Source organism: Ursus americanus, chromosome 22 (genome assembly GCF_024610735.1).
Source record: "Ursus americanus isolate L20-20 chromosome 22, mUrsAme1.1.p, whole genome shotgun sequence".
NCBI classification, from domain to species: Eukaryota; Metazoa; Chordata; class Mammalia; order Carnivora; family Ursidae; genus Ursus; species Ursus americanus.
In genome coordinates, this window is record NC_142148.1 from 53,250,623 (window position 1) to 53,259,026 (window position 8,404).

An 8,404-nucleotide genomic window follows, 5' to 3' on the forward strand; every position below is an offset into this window, starting at 1 on the left:
CTTTCCTTATCACCATCCAGCAGTTCGGACCTACTTAACTATGAAAGTATGCACGTCCGCTCCTTCCTCACGTCAAACATCACATCGGTGAGCACTGGGCACAGGTGGTCACAGCGTGGAGCCGGCCCCTTGCCTGCAAACCCCCCTCTGCTCTTCCCCTCTGCCCTGACGCTCCTGGGTAGGGCCCCGGCAGACCCCTCCTTCCAGGCTGTGACCCCCCCAGGGCTGACTCCTTGCCCCTCCTCAAGTGCCCCGCCTGGCTGGCAGTCTCCACACTCACATGGTGTCCTCACCTAGGGACGGCGCCCAGAGTCCCACTGCCAGCTCAGACCTCTTGCCAGTCCCAGACCGCACCCAGCTGCCTCCAGACATAAGGCGGGTCCCTTAAACTCACAGCTTCAAAAATTAAGCTCCTGCTGATTTCCCTAAAACCCAAGCTTCCGCCCATATGCTTGCCTGTGATAAAGACAGTGACCCTCGGGTCTTCGGAGCCACCAACCGCAGAAAAGTCTCTGAAAGCAGCCCCAGTGCCAGCCCAGCTGCGCACCTGCAGACCAAGCAGCCACCCACCCCGGGACTTAGAGCAGCTACAGACTCCACAAACTAATCCTTCAAGGGTTCTGCCATGAGAATGGCATCGCCTCCTCCCGCCCGGCCCAGGGCGCCCGACCCGCACTGTCCACTCTCACAAAGGGGGGGCACCTGGGTGGCTCAGTCGGTGAAGCGTCTGCCTTCGGCTCAGGTCATGATCTCAGGGTCCTGGGATGGAGCCCCAGGTCCGGCTCCCTGCTCAGCGGGGAGCCTGCTTCTCCCTCTCCCTCTGTGCCTCTCCCCTCCCCGCTGTGTTCACTCTCTCTCAAATAAATAAATAAATAAATAAATAAATAAATAAATAAATAAATAAATAAAAATCTTAAAAAACAGAACACATGTGACCTCATCACCTGCCCCAACGGGCGGTGGCTCCTGCCACTGGCACCAGCTTTTTACCCCTGCAGACCCTTCGATGGATCCAAACCAGCCTCACACACCATCCCTGTCCCTCCACCAGCATGAAAATGGAATCTGTTTCCATACATTACCGTTATTACCACGTATTCCATGTATGTGGCACACGTGTGCTACGTCACAGGGCAGGACGACGACCTGCATCGTACGCCTGAGCAGCAGGCCAGCCTGCTTCCAAAGCCAGGGTGCCCCCAAAGCCGTGCCCTGCTGAACCTCTCGGTCTCCAGACACAAGCGCCCATGGTCCAACGCTGTGCTTTTTCCCTGCTCTCCACTCCGCTGGACTCGTGCTCACCCCCTCCCCGCTCCTCCTCTTCACCAGGGATGCCCCCTCCACCCCCACTGGAGGGAGACTTTCCTCACCTGCAGCCAGGACAAGGCGCCTCTTCTAGACCATCAAGCCCCTGGCTCCTCACCTTCTTCCACCACCTCCACCTCCCCTCCTCACCTCCTACAGCACCTCCTTCCATCACCTTCACCTCTCGTCCTCACCTCCTACAGCACCTCCTTCCATCACCTCCACCTCACCTCCTCACCTCCTACAGCACCTCCTTCCATCACCTCCACCTGCCCTCCTCACCACCTACAGCACCTCCTTCCACCTCCCCTGCACCTCCTCCCTCGTCACCTCCTACAGGACCTCGTTCCACCACCTCCACCTCCCCTCCTCACCTCCTTCAGCACCTCCTTCCACCTCCCCTTCACCTCCTCCCTCCTCACCTCCTACAGCACCTCCTTCCATCACCTCCACCTCCCCTCCTCACCTCCTACAGCACCTCCTTCCATCACCTCCACCTCCCCTCCTCACCTCCTACAGCACCTCCTTCCATCACCTCCACCTCCCCTCCTCACCTCCTACAGCACCTCCTTCCACCTCCCCTGCACCTCCTCCCTCCTCACCTCCTAGAGCACCTCCTTCCGCCTCCCCCTGCCCTGGCTCAGCACCTAGAGCACTGATGCCTTCCACGTTGTACTCTATCACCTTCAGAGCTGTTGGTGGGCTGGGCCGGGGACTGTGTGGTCTCTCTGTGTCCCCACATTCAGCCAGCCGACGGCTCTCAGCGGAGGTTGCTCATCCATTCACATCCTCGCGCTCCGCGACCTCTTAGAGCGCAGCAGTCCGGATGCTGAAGGGAATGCGGTCATCATGCTAACGGCAGGAGACTACCTCTCGCCCCGCCATTTATCTAGTCCCTTAAAGTAAGATGGCCTAAATTCAGCCAACTTGGCATTTGGCCATACATCACACATCTGTTTTTCCACCGAACGTATGTCCTTGCGTCTTTTCTGGTTGGATAAGCAATGCAGTCTCATGTTAAAAGCTAACGACAATACAGGAAGAATAAAATACATAAGAATAGAAAGGAAAGGCCTTCCCCCTAATTCCACGAAAGGGTGGGTAATACTATGCACAGCGGAGATTACAGCCTTCACGTTTCTTATGTGCGTATATATCAATATGATTTGTCCCCCTACATACAATCATCTCCTTTTACTGGTTCCACTAGCTTTTTTCTCCACTTCAGCATATGGGGTGGCTGATTCCCTGTCACAGCTGTATGGTGCCACACGGGGACGACGCAGTAACAGCCCTACCGAGGGATAGCTGGCATGCTCTCTTCTTCGTCACACGCACAACCTGAGCAAAGGCAGCGGTGAACAGTGTCTGCCATACATACGTGCACGTGTCCGACTGGGTCATCAGAGTAAGTTCCTGAACGCACAGTCCTGGATCCCAGAGCATTGCAACGGCCCCTCCCCTACGGGCGAGACAAGGTCTGTTCTCACAGCCTGGGGACAGTCACTCCTGCTCTTCTCTCGCCCACACTGATTTACTAACCCCTCCCCGGGAACAACCATTTCAGTCCAAAAAACCAGAGCTAATTAAAAAGTGAGACACACACACCCTAACTGATAGCATCACAGATTTATTTCTTATTCTTTTTTTTTAAGATTTCATTTATTCATTTGAAAGAGAGAGAGACAGCCCGTGAGAGAGGGAACACAGGCAGGGGGAGTGGGAGAGGAAGAAGCAGGCTCCCAGCGGAGGAGCCTGATGTGGGGCTCGATCCCAGAACGCCGGGATCACGCCCTGAGCCGAAGGCACACGCTTAATGACTGAGCCACCCAGGCGCCCCCACAGATTTATTTCTGTTAGATTATAGAGCGGCACTGATCTTCACACAGGATGGGCCATAATCTGTGAAATAAAACAGAAAACAGATTTGTTTAGCGCTCTAGAACTTGCTGTCCACCACCGTTAATAGCCACGTGGCTATTGAAATTGAAATTAAAATTCAATGAAGTGTAAAATCCAGTTCCTCAGTGGCACTAGCCATGCCTCAAGCACCTGGTAGCCATGTGTGGCTAGTGGCCGACACACGGATGGCACAGATGAAGAACACTGGCGTCATCACTCAGAAAGTTCTGGTGGACAGTGCTGCTCTAGAAGCCGAAAGCCTGGACGCTCTCCACCAAGAACCGCTACAATGTTGCCTTCACACCAAGAATTACGCCAGTGACCTACTCGAGGCACGGAGCTCTCGGCCCACTCGGAGGGTTAGTCGTAGATCCTTCCACACCCCACGCCTCGTCTCCACGGCAACCACGGAGTAGAGAGAGATGTACAAGCCAGAACCTCCCATGGGGTGGACGTATTCTCCAAGTCTTTGTCACTACCCTCACAAAACACCACCCATCTAAGAAATGAAATGGAAAGTTAGGACTCCTTACTACCCTACCAGGAAGTGGAATGTTTCTCATACCTCCAGGCTTGTTTTCATCTGTCACCGAGCAGGAATGCGTCAACGACAGAGAAATGGTGATTTTCAGAGTTATAAAAAAAGCCTCAGACGTTAGAAATAGAACTGCTATAACAGCAGAGTGGCCAAGTGAAGTCACATGTTTAGGTAACTGTAACGTCAACATCGGCCTTAAAGGAGGCTCAGCCCAGGAAGTTGGATCCGTCCCGAAAGGCTGCCTTTTTCCTACTCCAAATATTTGCGCTCCACCTCTTGCTGAACCCCTAACAGAATCAGCGTGTAGGATAAAAAGGGTAATAGCTAAAATGCAGAGTAGCAAACTGCCACTTGCCTGGGAAAGCCGTGGCCTGTTTGGGGCAGGAAAGCACCACCGTGCCATTCACCCTGCTCTCGAGACACGTCTCACCCTGGGGCAACCAACATGCATGCCGAAATCACCCAAGAAGCAACTGAAACCAGGTCATTTCCTATCAGAAGAAAAAGGAGGCAATGCCATTGGCAAATTAGAGGCAGGGAGATAACTCAGTCGATGAGGGTCAGAGGAGACAGAGGTCAAAGGGGATGCAGACATCACCGGGATTTGGGGAGTAAGAAAGGAGGAGGGAAATGCAGAAACCATCGAAGTTGGCTCTGTATGAAGTTAAGGGAGACAGGTCGCCTGGGTGGCTCAGTCAGTTAAGCATCTGCCTTCTGCTCAGGTCATGATCCCGGGGTCCTGGGTCCCTGCTCAGCGGGGAGTCTGCTTCTCCTTCTCCCTCTGCCCCAGCCCCTCTCCTGCTCTATCTCTCTCTCCCTCACTCAATAAATCTTAAAAAAAAAAAAAAAAAGCTAAGGAGACTACCAAGACATTAAGAGACATTTATCCAGTTAATTTGAGCAATATCTAGCTTCTCCTGATGACCTCAACCCTTTCCGCTGCACCCCTAAATACTCGGGTGCCTTCCTGTGCCTCTCACTGCTGTTGTCCAGAATGAGATGAGGACTTGCCCAGGTAACTGGGCGGTAGAGCCGGAATCTCGGAGTACTCTGGGCATCACCACTAACCAGAGAAAAATCCACAGATAGAGTCATATGGACATCCTGGACCAAGAGAAAAAGAGGGCCACAAACCAATTCAAAAGAAAGCCTGGGTTACACAACCAAGAAAAAGCAGGGGCACAGTAAAGAAACACAGAGAATGAGTGTCCAAAACTGCTGCTTTCCGGGAAAAGGGTTTGTCACTCTGGCTGCTAGCACACAGAGAAAGAGAAAAGGGCCCCGGGCGGGGGGGGGGGGGAGTAGGCAGCCTTTTCTGCAAGCGAGAAAAACAGTTAGGTTTCATCGCAAAATGACTAAATGCAGAACATTTGAAAGTGCCCCTTACATCTAAAACCCCAAACCTCACGATGCTGTGCCTGGCACAGCACCCACCACCGAGGAGACAGTAAGTCCGGGATAATGAATGAAATCCTTTCTTCCGCCACGACGTAACCCCAGGCGCCCCGGCGCACCCCCGCCTTCCCCCATCAGCCGCCTTCACCCTGCCCAGGTGTGCTTCCCGAAGCCGGAGCGGCCGAAGGCGGAGCACCTGGAGGCGCGTCCTCCGAGCCCCCGCTCTTCTCCGGCGAGGGCTCCCCAGTCCGCAGACCCCCGCGACTCCTCCGCGGCCAGGACAGCCAAGGTCCCCGCACCGGGCGGGCTGCGGTGGAGGGGGGGTCTGGCCGGAGCCCCGAGCACCGCCCCCACCCCGCAGACGCCCGGGATGCCGGGGCCAGACCCGCGCTCCGATCGTAGCCGCCGCCCGGCCGCGCCCCGCCTCCGTTTCCCCACCGGCCCCTACCTGCTGGGGGCCGCGGAGGCTGTCCCGGGAGGGCCCCAGCAGCGGGCACAACTCCAACAGCCCTGAGGACAGCGCCAGGTGCTGCGGTGCGGCCTCCGCCATAGCTGCTTGGCTGCTGCGGCCCGCTGGGCGCACCCCACTCGGGCGCCTGGGGCCGCCGACCCCGACCCCAGCCCCGCGCCCCGCGCAGCGCCGCCTGCACAGCACCCAGGCGCCCCACAGCCAGCCGCCGGGTCCCCGCAATGAGCGGTCGGTGGAGCGGAACCTCCCCGGGGGAGGGGCCTCCTGGGGTCGGGGCCTCCATGGGGGCGTGGCCGGCTGCGGCGCGCGGGGTCCGGTGGGGGCGGGGCCTCCATGGGGGCGTGGCCGGCTGCGGCACGCGGGGTCCGGTGGGGGCGGCCGCGGGGCCCCGCGCCAGGTCGTCATTTCCTTACCGGCTCGCGGATCCTGGCGCGTGCGCCGTGTCTGTTCGCGCGCATTCCCCCCATTGGCCCCGCCCCACCGACAGCCCCCTTCCCGGGGAACGGAGGGAAGTGGGCGGCGTCCCCAAGTGGCAGGCGAGGGCGCCCAGCCCCCGGGGCCCAGGGCGTGAAAGTCACCTGCTCTGGGGAGCCCCGGGCCGGCTCTACAGGGCGAGGAGAGACCTAGGCCTGGCGCGACCCCGGCTCTCGCTGCCTCCTGGAAGCCCTCCTGTGCCCTGGACTGCGGAGTTGGTCGGGCGTGGACGGCAGAAAAGGCTGGTGGGGAAGGGGTAGAAAGATCCATTCCTGGTTAACCCGGTTAACCTTGCTGGCTCTGTCTAGTGAGAGGTTGAGCAACATTCGGCAGGAAACCCCGCGGGGTGGGCACGGCTGGAATGGATGGAGCCTGGGAGCACAGAGATGAGGAGGGTCTGAGAGGAGACAGGGCCCGTACCTGGCCAGCTCCAGACTGGCCTGATCCCGGGGGACCGTGGGCCTCCCCCAGCCACAGACTGGGCCCAGGAGGCTGGCTTTCGTGGCTGATCCCAGTCCCAGCTCTGCCTGCCCGCCAACCTTGGCACATCCCTATCCCTCTCTGCAGGCCAGCATAAGCATCTATAAAACCGAGCGGGTAGGGCACTTCGGTGGCTCAGTGGGTTAAGTGTGTGCCTTGGGCTCAGGTCATGATCCTGGGGTCCTGGGATTGAGCCCCACATTGAGAGCTCTGCTCATAGGTGAGCCTGCTTCTCCCTCTACTGCTCCCCCTGCTTGTGCTCTCTCACTCTAGCTCTCTCAAATACATAAATAAATAAAATATTAAAAAAAAAAGCGGGAAATGATATGAAAGGAACTTTTCTAGTTCTAATAATCCATGATTCATTTTTTAAAAACCACAAATGTTTAATAATAATGTCAAACATCTGTCATCAGCCTAAGATGAAAAGGAACAAAGCAATGTCAGAATCACAACGGGGATGGGTGGGCCTGGACCTGGGAGTGCAGTATTCCTCCAACCTTCCCAGCCTGGTGAGGCCCTCACTGCCCACAGCCTGACTCGTGGGTTCCGAGTTTCACTCACTAAGTCACCTATTTATTGGCTGTGGGTCACTGCTGGTTCTCACTTAGGTCTGGCATCCGCGATCTCATTGGTAGTTACCAATGAGACAAGTAGTTACAGTCGCTGACTTCCAAAGCAGGACAGATTTTGCTCATACTTGTCTGGCTCTCTCCGTGGTGTTTTCGTTGTTGGTGGCCTCAGCACAGGGCAGAGTGGAGATACCCATGAACCCCCAGTGCCCAGGAAAGGCTCACTGATGCGGCTTGGAGGCATGAGCCACTCCAGGAAGGCAGCAAAGCCCTGGGCTCTAGGGACCTGGGCTGGAGCCTGGCTCTTGTGCGAGCTGTGGGACAGCCAAGCTCTTCACTGGCCCTAAGCCTCGGCGGCTTCCTGTTTGTTCAAATGCTGCTGGGTGTGGTCAGGACTCGGGGAGGTAAACACTTGGCGGCTGTCAAGAAGACCTAAGTGAGGCTCGGGCGAGAGCAGTGTCCCTTTTCCTTCAAGAGCTGCAAGGGTGGGTTTGAGGAAGGGAGCTTCTGGTGTGAACGGGTCCGGGCCTGGCTCCCGCCGTGCACGGGGCCTGTGAGGTTCTGCTTCTCTGGGCTTCACCCTTAACACCCGAGAAGGCCACAGGTCCTCCACAGGGCTCCTTCTTTACCCTGTGCTTTTCGGTGAGTCCCCAGTGCTCGTGCTGCAGACGCCTGCCCTGTCCTTGAGTGCTGATGGGATTGGACACAGAAGTGCAGATAACCAGCCACCAAAGGCACAGGTGGAAAAGCCACATGACGGCCATCTAGAGGCAGAAGATGCAGGCAAGGGAGAAGCGGGAGCACGCAGAGCCTGGCTAACGGGGCCACCTGCAAGGGCGTAACACCGCCCCACGCTGGAGCCAGGGAAGGGACAGGTCGGACTGGCTGCAGAGCTCGCTGTTACAGGGGCTCTTGCTGCGGGCACCCCCATCCCTAGGAGCAGCCTTGCTGCTCTGTCTCACTCTCAGGATTACTGTGAAGAGCAAAGGAGAAAATAGATATGAAAATTGTTTGTAAACCGTAAAGGACAGAGGCAAAAATAGGGGGATGGGCACACCGTTGTGAGTAATGCTGAACAACACCGAACTGTCGACTTCGAAAAGGTTACTTTTACGCTATGGAGTTTCATCTCAATAAATTTTTTTTAATGGAGTTTATTTTTTTAAAAGGTTTATTATTTAGCGTGTGCAGTGTGGGGGAGGGGCAAAAAGAAGGAGAGAATCTCCAGCAGATTTCCGGTAGGGCTGGATCGCACAACCCCAAGACCCC

The 8,404-nt window shown here is 56.6% G+C and overlaps 1 long non-coding RNA gene across 2 annotated transcripts; it reads right to left on the reverse strand.

The window, feature by feature from the left end:
• Positions 1 to 2,919: 2,919 nt before the first annotated feature.
• Positions 2,920 to 6,337, reverse strand: LOC148108190 (uncharacterized). Of its 2 annotated transcripts, none has more exons than XR_015721170.1 (3): positions 6,188 to 6,337; positions 4,101 to 4,236; positions 2,920 to 3,207 (listed from the first exon to the last, which is right to left on the reverse strand). It is a non-coding gene; the product is annotated as an uncharacterized LOC148108190 (long non-coding RNA). The 2 variants fall into 2 exon arrangements; XR_015721171.1 differs by lacking the exon at positions 6,188 to 6,337 and adding an exon at positions 5,337 to 5,582.
• Positions 6,338 to 8,404: the final 2,067 nt, after the last annotated feature.